Here is a 15,143-nt window from a genome sequence, read left to right as displayed (position 1 = left end):
CGTGAAGGACATGTATTGGCCCCTAACGCAGTTACAGCTCCAGACGTTGGCGCTGCCGAGCACTTTGGTACACACCGGCAGGCTCAAGGACTGGCCTACCTTCTCTTCCACAAAATTGTGCAGGGCTTGTACTGCCTTCTTCGCAAATAAATGACTGTTTGGCACTCTCCACCTCGGCTTGGCACAAACCATCAGTTCTCTGAAAGGTGTAGAGTCCACCACTTGAAAAGGGAGGGACTGCAGCACCAGCAACTTAGACAGGAGCACATTCAGCTTCTGCACCGTTGGATAAATGGACGCATACTGTTGTCTCTTGGACATGGCTTCGCCAATGGATTGTTGGTGGAATGGCTGACTAAAAGTAGGAGGAGCAGGAGCATCTGGAGCAACAGAAGGAGGGTATGACACACAGCTCACTTTGGCTGAGGTGGTGGAGCCTTGGCTGGCGTGCCACTGGGTGATGCAGCAGGCTGGACACATCGTAGCCACGGTTCTCCCAGGCCGCTTTATGGTGGCGAAGCATATATTGATGCAGGGATGTAGTGCCAACATTGGGACCCTGGCCATACTTCACCTTCTGCCGACATATCTTTCATGTGGCTATGTGAACCTCCTCTGGATGCTGAGTAGCTGATTTTCCTCCCAACAGTCTGCACTAATTGACTGCACTGCCGCCGTCTCCAGGAACCCCTGTTCCACTACCTCCCAGGAAGGTAGGCTGCCGCAAAGAAGTTCTGCCACCATGCTGACTGCCAACCATGCTACTGCCTTGCTGGCTTAGCTGCTGCCTCACAGGAAAACCTGCAACTCTCTTCTCCCGATGATGAAGCCCCTTCTGCACCCGACTCCCAATTGCGATCGGCTTCATCATCATCAACAAGTGTTTGCACGTCACTGATGTCCTAAGGTGCCTCAACAGTGTCTACTTCAGGACCCTGAACCCTGGCAACACCACCTCCCACGTCACTCTCCTCATCACTACTTGCTTGCCTAGCGGTGGAAGCGGCGGAGTCTCCTCCACTTCTTGGCTAGGCAGTAGCTGCTGACTGTCCTCTATTAGATCGTCCTTGGTGAATAGTGGAGCTGAACCCACAACATAAGATACTTCTCAATGGGAGGGAACAGCATAGAACAGAGGCAATGGGAGGAAAGGGACTGCTCCCGGGCCATGCAAACTGAGGGTTGTGTCTGGGGAACCCTCCGACTGTTTACTGGGGGTGTCTTAGATGTCACTTGAAGTGGATGACCATGTTAACCAATCGACAAGGGCAGATGGGTTGCTGGTCGAGACATGACAGCTAGCTGATACTGGGAGATCAGGCCTCTTGCTGCAACTCCTGCTGCCACTCGCCCCTAGTCTGCTGCGACCTCTGCCTAAAGAATTTAGGCCTTTGCTACTCTTCTGTGCACGTCCTGGCACTTCTCTGCCTGACATACTTAGTGTGTATATGAGGGGAGTACAATAATTTTCACTACGCTTAAAACAGTATTTGTCTAGAACAGCAGCAGGTGTACACTTTTGGCTGGCTTTTTACAGTATCCAGTCCCTTGACAGATTAACTGGTACAAAATAGTGCACTACTTAGATTTAGGTATGTGGTATGCACTGATAAGGGCAGAAAAATGTGCTAAAGTACGCCTAAAAACACCAGCCGGTTATTACTTTTGTCTGTCTTTTTACAGTATGTTGTCCCTTGACAGATTAACAGGTACAACGCAGTACACTACTTAGATGAACGTATGCGGTATGCACTTGTGAGGGAAGAAAATGTGCTACAGTACCATAAAAAAAAATATTTTTGTAAAAATACCAGCAGTACACAACAATGCTGCAGCCAAAAATAGTTCAGTGAAAAAAAAACAATGCTCTCCGTCCACAAGAACGCTGATGTGACTAGTGTTGAGCAGCATAGGCCATATTCGAATTTGCGATATTTCACGAATATGTGGACGAATATTCGGCATATATTCGCATATTCGTAATATTCGCGTTTTATTTTCGCATATGCGAAAATTTGCGTATGCAAAAATTAGCATATGCAAAAATTAGCATAAACCAAAATTAGCATAAGCGAAAATTCGCATATGCGATATTCACGAATAAAATTTGCATTGCAAATATTCGCGAGCAACACTAGATGTGACTAGAAGGATGTTAAACGCTGCTGGACTGCGCTTTTCGCTGCTGTAACACAACGGTTCTGCGTTCTATGATCCTTCTGCAGTGTATTGTAATGAAGTGAGGAGCTGGAATTATGGCTGCCGATTATATAGGGCTGTGACATCACTGGTGTGACTGGCCACTCATAGGCATCATCCTGCACGTGAATCAGGGTCATCCTGCCTCCCACCCTTCCCGACTTCCCAGCGTTCCTTGCCCCATGTACTGACATGTGGAGCAGCCCTTTTACATGCCCTTGAGCCTGCACGGCAGTAAATGGAGTTTAATTAAGCAATTTGCGCAATAGAATCGTGGCGATATTCGCATTCGTTGCAAATCGAATATTTCCTGAAATAGTCTCAGGGAATAAATGTCTCAAGCAAGGGGCAAGCATCTACATAGATAAAGTTTTATTTCCATTCATGGTTAAATTACTATCGTATCTAAAAGATACTAAAGACACTGTGTTAAAACTCCAAAATATTACTGTAACAGGGACCACAATACTTACCAGCCTCGATGTTGAAAGTCTATACAGCAATATCACACATGACCGCTATCACACATTTTCTGAGCACCAAAAGCTCCTTTTTTTCTGGACACAATGCTTTTGTTGTTATCTACTGAAATTTATTCTTACTCACAATTATTTTCTATTCAACAGCACTTTCTATCACCATACATACAGCTATGTGGTCTTCTTGTGCACCTACGTATGCAAATTTATTTTTAGGGTGGTGGGTGTCAAGTATGGGCATGGAATGAGTGAACTCTTTTCTCGCCCCCTCCCCTATCCCTGCCTACTTACGTACCTGCCCTAAACTACAGGTCAGTAACCATGGTTATGGTCCCTTCCTAAATAAGTGAGGGACAGTCAAAAGGTCAAAACAATAAACTACAAAACTGTCAAAAGGTCGTGAAAGGCTGGAGGCACACAACTAACAGAAAACAAACCTAAACACGCAAACACAAAAATACGTAATCAGAGAGCAGAGTCTAAACCAGGAGAGCACGAAGTACAGAAACGCTAATACCAGAGAAAAAGTCAGAGAGCAGAGCCAAAGGGTCAAAATGCCCGATATCACAGATACATTATAAAGCTAGCTAGGAGACAAACAGAACTCTTTAGCAAGCAAAGACTGGGAGTAGATGGCCAGCTTAAATAGGTCCAGACCAGGTGATCAATCAAGGTCAGCTGACTAGTCTCAGTAGACAGCCGTAACCAAAGCAACGAGACAAAACAAAAGCTCTCAGTGCAAGTTAACCCTTCGATTCCTTACAGTGGGAAGACACTTATGTTTTTGTTGAAGCTCTAAGTCTTTTCACGGATCACAGCACTTTCTTGGGTCGTTATATCGATGATATCGTCATTCTTTGGGAAGGAGATATCTCACTTTTCACTGATTTTGTTCATTTTCTCAATTTCAATGACATAGGGATGGTATTCATTAGCGAGGTTGGAGGATCTTCCATAAATTTATTGGAACTCCACATTTACATCGATAAGGATCTGAAAATTCAAACCCAGGTATATCGAAAACCTACATCTGCCAACTCATTGCTACATTGGGGTAGTTGGCATCCTGATCGCTTGAAGGTCAGCATACCCATAGGACAATATTTGAGGATGAAAAATTTGAGGAGGAAAGTAAGTGATTATTTCAGAGATTCAGACAGCGGGAAAACTCTTAAAAGGGCATATTGACGTGCTCGGGCCATTGATAGAAGAGCAACACTTACCTCCTTGGATCAGAAGGAACAATCAAACCATAAATGGAAACATTGGCACCTTCTTTCCAGAAATAGAGTTCTTGTACCACTGATTGGAGATAGACCTAGCATTACATTTAGAAGAGGACCCAATTTATGGGATCTATTGGTCCTCCGTCACTTGGAGACTGCGAGTCCAAGAGGTACCTGGCTAAGCAATAAGACTTTAGGTTCTTTCCCATGTGGTCACTGTTCCTTCTGTGCTCATATCTGTGCTCAGAGTAAATTATTCACTAACCCCATAGACTCTCGGACTTATGACATAAGACAATTCATAAAATGCAGTAGCAGGAATGTCATTTATGCAGCTATGTGTTTATGTCTGAGGGTCTATGTGGGTAAGACTACTCAAGAGTTTAAGAGACATATCTCTCAACATTTGAACTCTATTAGAACAAAAATGGATACTGCAACTGTTACACAATAGTAACACTAAAGAAATACCTTTTATAGGTCTGTGTCAATTACATCTGGGCCCGAGACGAGGCAACATTGATCAACAATTGTTGAGAGAAGAGGCCAGATGTATACTAAGGTTAAAAAGTATGGCTCTGTGGGACCTGAATGAAGGCTTTTCTTTCATCGCTATTCTTGATCCGCCATAAATATTTATGCTTTTTTTCACTTTATTAATGTAAGTGACGATTATTATCCCCTCAGTAAGGTTTTCCCATTATTTCCTTTAGGTTGTTCCTATAGAATATATCTAGTGTGTGTCATGACTCCATTATGTTTGGTTTAGAGGAGGAAAGTAATATATATTGCAAATTATATACCCCCCCCCCCCCATAAGAAAAAGGATGCAAACGTTATATTGGTACCCATGTTCCTTAGAATAAATAGGGAGATTCCCCTCTGAGTGATATGTGAGGGATTCTGTATTAATGAATATTGACAATGCTTATTCAGAAGAATTATATTGATATATGAGGTTTCCTTATATAGGACCATGGATATGAAGTCCGCAATAGTGTATAAGAGTTATGTTTTATGAGGGGTTTATATGCTTTGCTTGTTGATTTGTCTCTTTGAACTATTTATTAAAAACTACACATATGGAATAGATGGCGATATTTCTCACCTGTAGGTAACCTTGCAATTGCAAATGTATAGTAAGCTAATATGCTAGACTACACTCGGCTCAGTATACCCTTAACAACTGGACTGACATCCAAGTTTGTGTGCAGGCGCGAGAATACGAGAGATCAGCGCTGGATCATGTGAGTGGTCACATGATCGGAACATTGGCGCTCCGAGATGACAGCCGGGAATTACATCATCTAATCACAGGCTAGCTGTAGCTTCTATTGGATGGGTACAGGTAAAGGTAACATATACCTTGTTACGCCGAGCGCTCCGGGTCCCCGCTCCTCCCCGGAGCGCTCGCTACACTCTCCTCACTGCAGCGCTCCGGTCAGATCCACTGACCCGGGGCGCTGCGATACCGCCTCCAGCCGGGATGCGATTCGCGATGCGGGTAGCGCCCGCTCGCGATGCGCACCCCGGCTCCCGTACCTGACTCGCTCTCCGTCAGTCCCGTCCCGGCGCGCGCGGCCCCGCTCCCTAGGGCGCGCGCGCGCCGGGTCTTTGCGATTTAAAGGGCCACTGCGCCGCTGATTGGCGCAGTGGTTCCAATTAGTGTTATCACCTGTGCACTTCCCTATATCACCTCACTTCCCCTGCACTCCCTTGCCGGATCTTGTTGCCATCGTGCCAGTGAAAGCGTTTCCTTGTGTGTTCCTAGCCTGTGTTCCAGACCTCCTGCCGTTGCCCCTGACTACGATCCTTGCTGCCTGCCCCGACCTTCTGCTACGTCCGACCTTGCTTCTGTCTACTCCCTTGTACCACGCCTATCTTCAGCAGCCAGAGAGGTTGAGCCGTTGCTAGTGGATACGACCTGGTCACTACCGCCGCAGCAAGACCATCCCGCTTTGCGGCGGGCTCTGGTGAAAACCAGTAGTGACTTAGAACCGATCCACTAGCACGGTCCACGCCAATCCCTCTCTGGCACAGAGGATCCACTACCTGCCAGCCGGCATCGTGACAGTAGATCCGGCCATGGATCCCGCTGAAGTTCCTCTGCCAGTTGTCGCTGACCTCACCACGGTGGTCGCCCAGCAGTCACAACAGATAGCGCAACAAGGCCAACAGCTGTCTCAACTGACCGTTATGCTACAGCAGTTACTACCACAGCTTCAGCAATCATCTCCTCCGCCAGCTCCTGCACCTCCTCCGCAGCGAATGGCCGCTTCTGGACTACGACTATCCTTGCCGGATAAGTTTGATGGGGACTCTAAGTTTTGCCGTGGCTTTCTTTCCCAATGTTCATTGCACTTGGAGATGATGTCGGACCAGTTTCCCACTGAAAGGTCTAAGGTGGCTTTCGTAGTCAGCCTTCTGTCTGGAAAAGCCCTGTCTTGGGCCACACCGCTCTGGGACCGCAATGACCCCGTCACTGCCTCTGTACACTCCTTCTTCTCGGAAATTCGAAGTGTCTTTGAGGAACCTGCCCGAGCCTCTTCTGCTGAGACTGCCCTGTTGAACCTGGTCCAGGGTAATTCTTCCGTTGGCGAGTATGCCGTACAATTCCGTACTCTTGCTTCAGAATTATCCTGGAATAATGAGGCCCTCTGCGCGACCTTTAAAAAAGGCCTATCCAGCAACATTAAAGATGTTCTGGCCGCACGAGAAATCCCTGCTAATCTACATGAACTCATTCACCTAGCCACTCGCATTGACATGCGTTTTTCCGAAAGGCGTCAGGAGCTCCGCCAGGATATGGACTCTGTTCGCACGAGGCGTTTCTTCTCCCCGGCTCCTCTCTCCTCTGGTCCCCTGCAATCTGTTCCTGTGCCTTCCGCCGTGGAGGCTATGCAGGTCGACCGGTCTCGCCTGACACCTCAAGAGAGGACACGACGCCGCATGGAGAATCTCTGCCTGTACTGTGCTAGTACCGAACACTTCCTGAAGGATTGTCCTATCCGTCCTCCCCGCCTGGAAAGACGTACGCTGACTCCGCACAAAGGTGAGACAGTCCTTGATGTCTACGCTGCTTCTCCACGTCTTACTGTGCCTGTGCGGATATCTGCCTCTGCCTTCTCCTTCTCTACTGTGGCCTTCTTGGACTCCGGATCTGCAGGAAATTTTATTTTGGCCTCTCTCGTCAACAGGTTCAACATCCCGGTGACCAGTCTCGCCAGACCCCTCTACATCAATTGTGTAAACAATGAAAGATTGGACTGTACCATACGTTTCCGTACGGAGCCCCTTCTAATGTGCATCGGATCTCATCACGAGAGGATTGAACTTTTGGTCCTCCCCAATTGCACTTCTGAAATTCTCCTTGGACTTCCCTGGCTTCAACTTCATTCCCCAACCCTGGATTGGTCCACTGGGGAGATCAAGAGTTGGGGGCCCTCTTGTTCCAAGGACTGCCTAAAACCGGTTCCCAGTAACCCTTGCCGTGACTCTGTGGTTCCTCCTGTAACCGGTCTCCCTAAGGCCTATATAGACTTTGCGGATGTTTTTTGCAAAAAACAAGCTGAGACTCTACCTCCTCACAGGCCTTATGATTGTCCTATCGACCTCCTCCCGGGCACTACTCCACCCCGGGGCAGAATCTATCCTCTGTCCGTCCCAGAGACTCTTGCCATGTCTGAATACGTCCAGGAAAATTTAAAAAAGGGCTTTATCCGTAAATCCTCCTCTCCTGCCGGAGCCGGATTTTTCTTTGTGTCCAAAAAAGATGGCTCTCTACGTCCTTGCATTGACTACCGCGGTCTTAATAAAATCACGGTTAAGAACCGCTACCCCCTACCCCTCATCTCTGAACTCTTTGATCGCCTCCAAGGTGCCCACATTTTTACCAAACTGGACTTAAGAGGTGCTTATAATCTCATCCGCATCAGAGAGGGGGATGAATGGAAAACGGCATTTAACACCAGAGATGGACACTTTGAGTATCTGGTCATGCCCTTTGGCCTGTGCAACGCCCCTGCCGTCTTCCAAGACTTTGTTAATGAAATTTTTCGTGATCTCCTATACTCCTGTGTTGTTGTATATCTGGACGATATCCTGATTTTTTCTGCCAATCTAGAAGAACACCGCCAGCATGTCCGTATGGTCCTTCAGAGACTTCGTGACAATCAACTCTATGCCAAAATAGAGAAATGTCTGTTTGAATGCCAATCTCTTCCTTTCCTAGGATACTTGGTCTCTGGCCAGGGACTACAAATGGATCCAGACAAACTCTCTGCCGTCTTAGATTGGCCACGCCCCTCCGGACTCCGTGCCATCCAACGTTTTTGGGGTTCGCCAATTATTACAGGCAATTTATTCCACATTTTTCTACCGTTGTGGCTCCTATTGTGGCTTTAACCAAAAAAAATGCCGATCCCAAGTCTTGGCCTCCTCAAGCGGAAGACGCCTTTAAACGGCTCAAGTCTGCCTTTTCTTCGGCTCCCGTGCTCTCCAGACCTGACCCATCTAAACCCTTCCTATTGGAGGTTGATGCCTCCTCAGTGGGAGCTGGAGCTGTCCTTCTACAAAAAAATTCTTCCGGGCATGCTGTTACTTGTGGGTTTTTTTCTAGGACCTTCTCTCCGGCGGAGAGGAACTACTCCATCGGGGATCGAGAGCTTCTAGCCATTAAATTAGCACTTGAGGAATGGAGGCATCTGCTGGAGGGATCAAGATTTCCAGTTATTATTTACACCGATCACAAGAACCTCTCCTACCTCCAGTCTGCCCAACGGCTGAATCCTCGCCAGGCCAGGTGGTCTCTGTTCTTTGCCCGATTTAATTTTGAAATTCACTTTCGGCCTGCCGATAAGAACATTAGGGCCGATGCTCTCTCTCGTTCCTCTGATGCTTCTGAAGTTGAACTCTCTCCTCAACACATCATTCCTCCTGACTGCCTGATTTCCACTTCTCCAGCCTCCATCAGGCAAACTCCTCCAGGAAAGACCTTTGTTTCTCCACGCCAACGCCTCGGAATCCTCAAATGGGGTCACTCCTCCCATCTCGCAGGTCATGCGGGCATCAAGAAATATGTGCAACTCATCTCTCGCTTCTATTGGTGGCCGACTCTAGAGACAGATGTGGTGGACTTTGTGCGAGCCTGCACTATCTGTGCCCGGGATAAGACTCCTCGCCAGAAGCCCGCTGGTTTTCTTCATCCTCTGCCTGTCCCCGAACAGCCTTGGTCTCTGATTGGTATGGATTTTATTACTGACTTACCCCCATCCCATGGCAACACTGTTATTTGGGTGGTCGTTGATCGATTCTCCAAAATGGCACATTTCATCCCTCTTCCTGGTCTTCCTTCAGCGCCTCAGTTGGCTAAACAATTTTTTGTACACATTTTTCGTCTTCACGGGTTGCCTACGCAGATCGTCTCGGATAGAGGCGTCCAATTCGTGTCTAAATTCTGGAGGGCTCTCTGTAAACAACTCAAGATTAAATTAAATTTTTCTTCTGCATATCATCCTCAATCCAATGGACAAGTAGAAAGAATTAACCAGGTCTTGGGTGATTATTTACGACATTTTGTTTCCTCCCGCCAGGATGACTGGGCAGATCTTCTACCTTGGGCCGAATTCTCGTATAATTTCAGAGTCTCTGAATCTTCCTCCAAATCCCCATTTTTCGTGGTGTACGGCCGTCACCCTCTTCCCCCCCTCCCTACCCCCTTGCCCTCTGGTCTGCCCGCTGTGGATGAAATTTCTCGTGATCTTTCCATCATATGGAGAGAGACCCAAAATTCTCTCTTACAGGCTTCTTCACGCATGAAGAAATTCGCGGATAAGAAAAGAAGAGCTCCTCCCATTTTTTCCCCTGGAGACAAGGTATGGCTCTCCGCTAAATATGTCCGCTTCCGTGTCCCTAGCTATAAGTTGGGACCACGCTATCTTGGTCCTTTCAAAATTTTGTGCCAGATTAATCCTGTCTCTTACAAACTTCTTCCTCCTTCTCTTCGTATTCCTAATGCCTTTCACGTTTCTCTTCTTAAACCACTTATCATTAACCGTTTCTCTCCCAAATCTGTTCCTCCCACTCCTGTTTCCGGCTCCTCGGACATCTTCTCCGTCAAAGAGATTTTGGCATCAAAAAAGGTCAGAGGGAAAACTTTTTTTTTAGTGGATTGGGAGGGTTGTGGTCCAGAAGAGAGGTCCTGGGAACCTGAGGACAATATCCTAGACAAAAGTCTGCTCCTCAGGTTCTCAGGCTCTAAGAAGAGGGGGAGACCCAAGGGGGGGGGTACTGTTACGCCGAGCGCTCCGGGTCCCCGCTCCTCCCCGGAGCGCTCGCTACACTCTCCTCACTGCAGCGCTCCGGTCAGATCCACTGACCCGGGGCGCTGCGATACCGCCTCCAGCCGGGATGCGATTCGCGATGCGGGTAGCGCCCGCTCGCGATGCGCACCCCGGCTCCCGTACCTGACTCGCTCTCCGTCAGTCCTGTCCCGGCGCGCGCGGCCCCGCTCCCTAGGGCGCGCGCGCGCCGGGTCTTTGCGATTTAAAGGGCCACTGCGCCGCTGATTGGCGCAGTGGTTCCAATTAGTGTTATCACCTGTGCACTTCCCTATATCACCTCACTTCCCCTGCACTCCCTTGCCGGATCTTGTTGCCATCGTGCCAGTGAAAGCGTTTCCTTGTGTGTTCCTAGCCTGTGTTCCAGACCTCCTGCCGTTGCCCCTGACTACGATCCTTGCTGCCTGCCCCGACCTTCTGCTACGTCCGACCTTGCTTCTGTCTACTCCCTTGTACCGCGCCTATCTTCAGCAGCCAGAGAGGTTGAGCCGTTGCTAGTGGATACGACCTGGTCACTACCGCCGCAGCAAGACCATCCCGCTTTGCGGCGGGCTCTGGTGAAAACCAGTAGTGACTTAGAACCGATCCACTAGCACGGTCCACGCCAATCCCTCTCTGGCACAGAGGATCCACTACCTGCCAGCCGGCATCGTGACATACCTGAGCATTGGTTCATTGTGTTGTGAACAGTGATTGGTAGATTAGAGGGAATTATGGCGCTGCATACCTAGTACATATAAGGCCGGGGAGAACACGTGGAGGGGTGTTTGCCATTCATTCCTCCTGAGGAAGGTGTTGCACCGAAACTAGTAGAGGGCGGCAAATTATGGTTTTTAATTTGCATATACAGTAGTCCAATAAAGGGGGACTGCAGACCTCGGTGATATTTCATGAGTGGGTTTATCCCAAATATACTTTAATACTTGGAAGTGTATTGCTGGTTTTTAAATCATTAGTCACTATTATTTTAATATAAAAACAATAAAAGTTATATTTCAATAGGGGGTGGCAGGGTTTACTCAAAAGGGATCTTGTGCCCCAGGCTTAGGCCCTGGGTTTTTGTATCTATATCTGTCTTGTGCTTCCTGATCCACCCAGGGGATCTTTAGTGATTGGCTCAGAACCAGAAGAGAAGAGATTTGTGTGTTAGTAAAAAAATGTAGTAAACTAGGGGATTAAGGGTATCAAATACCACTGAAAGCTGAATGCCTCTATAAAATAGTCTCCCAACCCAATCTTCTAGCTGAAAGTGTCCCGAAGGAGCAGGCAAAGGATTCCTCGTAGTGGCGCTCACACAGCAGACTTCTTGGAGTGGAGGCAGGAGGAGAATATATCTCCGAAGGTAAGTAACCGATGCAAACAGGCAAAGTAATAAAATGATGTACGCTTTATTAAATAAAAAATGATGGACTGCGCATTGTGAGAGGGGCTGGACCCCCTCTTCCTCAGGTCCAAGAGTCCAGCCCCTCACAACGCACAGTCCGTCATTTTTTATTTAATAAAGCGTACCTCGTTTTATTACTTTGCCTGTCCGCATCAGTTACTTACCTTCGGAGATATATTCTCCTCCTGCCTCCACTCCAAGAAGTCTGCAGTGTGAGCGCCACTACAAGGAATCTGTTGCCTTCTCCTTAGGGACACCTTCACCTTCCTATCACCGGTCAGAGATTCTCTCTGACACGGGACCATCCTCTATTAGATGTTGTACTCTGCGTACAACATCCCCAGGTTAGTATAACCTCATTAGTTTACCTACATTTGTTTCTACCGGAGTAATGGCACAAGTTGTGCTTTATCTGTCTCTCCCTCTTCCCTCTTTTTCTTTTACATATGCAACCCAATCTTCTAGACCCACAACAGTCTAGGATTACATTTTTTCCTGTTCTATTTCAATAGATGAACTAAAAAGAAATTGAATGTTGGTGGGCCTTGACGTAGGTTGGTGACCACTGCTCTAGAAGGAGGAAAAAAATTGTCATGTCCACCTCATATGTAAACCAAGGGAGCTTGAACAATTCGGAATTCGGGGAATTCGGACAGAAAACATCCTATCCCCAATCCTTACTGTAAGTAAGACAGTAAGCTTAGTGCCGGATGACTGGCGACTCTAGCCACCACGCCCCCTCCATTCATGTCTATGGGAGAAGGCATGACAGCTACATACTAGCCGTCATGCCCAGTCCCATAGACATGAATGGAGGGGGTGTGGCGTGATGTCATGAACATGGAAGCGCCAACCTTTTATGTTCCGGACGCTGCTGCTGCCGGTCCGGAGATCGCAGGGGACCCCAGCAGGGGGTGATCAGACATTTTAAGACACAAAAGAAAAAGCAAAGGTGCTCCTTGTAAAGTATGGCTTGCACCAAGGATACTGGGGAGGGGGAGGGTAAATCGCTGCTTACCAATATGGTTTGTGTACCAACAAACACAACAATGGTATACGTGTGTAAAGACTGTATGCCCATCTGCAGCCTTCCTGGATTATTGTTGCAAAGTAGAGTAGGACTTTGTAAGTACAGGAATCACGGCAATCATGGGTATAGATGAGAACATTCATACCGATATCTATTGAAAAATAATGTTAATGTTCTTATGTGTTTTTGATGCAGTTTGAGATTAAATTGAGGAATTTTACTCTTTTTCTTTTATAATTTACTTTATCTAATCTATTGTTATAATGATGCTGTATTTCATATTTGAGTATTGATGTTTACAGATATATGTTTGCTATTTTTGCTTATGTCCTTCAGGGGTTAACACCATTAGGGTATATAACCCTTGGTGTTGCTCCCAATTGCCATGCCTGATGAAGCTGTGCATGCGCAGTGAAACGTGTTGCATTGATGTTAATAAACCTGTTGGTGGATTCTTTCCTAATTGCAGATCCTTGCCTGGTCAGCGCCATGATTCCTGTAGTTACAAAGTCCTTTGCAATCTTAAGATACAAGGAAAGGGTGGTTTGGTGAGTAACCTTTTATAACTAGTTTTCTTCAATTATTCTTTATTGCCATATAGTTTTGCCTTTGCTACAAACAATTGTGACAGCACAATTTCCATTCAATACTTCTACAATAGCAGATGTAAAAATCTTACATTACATCTGATATTACAAATGGAAGGGCACAAAAAGATTAAATGGAATAATCAAAGCATTGTAAAGCTGATGATAAAAGTGTTTCTTAAGATCAAGAGACATAACTTTTTAGAGAGACACATTTAATAGAGAAATCCATAAGAACAGATATTTTAAAGGACTTGAAAAACAGGGCTATTAGTAGGTTAGAAAAGCCAAAATGGTGATTCAATTCCAAAGGACAAATAAGTCCTTTAAGATTTAAGATTTTACTGTTAAAGGGAACCAATCACCAATTTAGCAACAATACGTTATATATGCTAAAATCCTTATCCTCACCATCCCCGGGGAAAGCTTGTGCCCCCAGGGATGGTGAAGATATTAAGTTATAAAGAGTCCTCCCCGGCCACCCAGCAAGTAGTCCCCTGGGCACTCACCAGCACCATTCACTGCGGCCATGGCACTCCCCGACGGCTTGAATGACGGCTTGGTTCACAGCTCTGCTCCGTCTGCTTAGCGAGCAGAGTGAAGAAGTGAGCCATCATTCAAGCCATCGGGGTGAGGATGGTGAGGATAATGATTTTAGCATATATAATGCACTGTCGAGCATTATATATGCTAAAATCTGATTAGTTCCCTTTAACCAGCTACTATGTGCTTGTTACGCTGAGCGCTCCGGGCACCCTGCTTACTTCGGTGCGCTCACAGCGTGTGTCCCCAGGCAGCGCTCCGGTCACCCGGCCTCGGCGTGCGTGTCCCCGCTCTATAGGGCGCACGTGTGCCGGGACTCTTAAATTTAAAGGGCCAGTGCACCAGTGATTGGTGCCTGGTCCAAAGTGGTTAATCTAGGGTTAAAGGTTCTGCTTTGACTTAATTAGGCCTGCACCTGTGCACTGCCTATAAGTACCATCTCCTCCCACAGCTTCCTGCCGGATCTTTGTTGCCTTTGTGCCCTAGAGAAAGCGTTTGTGTGTATTCCCTGCCGGTTGCTGAACCTGTTGCTATTGACTACCGCCTGAGAACCGTTGCCGCCTGCCCTTACCTTTTGCTACGTCTGACCTCGCTTCTGCCTGATCCTCTTGTACCTTGCCTCATCTCAGCAGCCAGAGAGCTTGAGTCGTTACTGGGTGGAACGACCTGGGGGTTACCTGCCGCAGCAAGACCATCATGCTTTGCGACAGGCTCTGGTGAAAACCAGTAACTCCTTAGACTCCGTTCCTCTGGTACGGCCCACGTCATTTCCTCTCTGGCACAGCGGATCGACCTCCAGCTCCTGCTAGCTCCTGCCAGTCCGGATCCTGACAGTAAGATCCGGCCATGGATCCCGCTGAGGTGCCTCTACCTAGCCTCTCTGATCTCACGGCCATTGTGCCCAGCAGTCGCAACAGATTACCCAGCAAGGTCAACAGCTGGCGCAGTTGACCGCCATGTTTCAGCAACTCCTGCCAGCTCAGAAGCAACCGTCACCTCCGCCTGCACCTGCTTCACCACCACTGCCAGCTGCCATCTCCAGTTCCAGAATCCGCTTGTCCATGCCAGCCAAGTATGACGGTGATCCCAAGCTGTGCTGCTGATTTTTGTCGCAATGCTCCCTCCATCTTGAGATATTGGATGACCAGTGTTCCTCTGAGCGTGCCAAGGTGGCGTTTGTAGTCAGCCTGCTTTCTGGGAAGGCCCTGGCCTGGGCTACACCGCTTTGGGACCGCAACGATCCTGCCACTGCAAGTGTCCAGAGTTTCTTTCGGGAATTCCGGAGTGTCTTTGAGGAGCCATCCCGGGATTCCTCTGCAGAGACTGCATTACTAAACTTGACCCATGGGAGTTCTTC

This window comes from Hyla sarda, chromosome 3 (genome assembly GCF_029499605.1).
Source record: "Hyla sarda isolate aHylSar1 chromosome 3, aHylSar1.hap1, whole genome shotgun sequence".
In the NCBI taxonomy this organism is placed as follows: domain Eukaryota; kingdom Metazoa; phylum Chordata; class Amphibia; order Anura; family Hylidae; genus Hyla; species Hyla sarda.
This window is presented reverse-complemented; position numbering follows the sequence as displayed.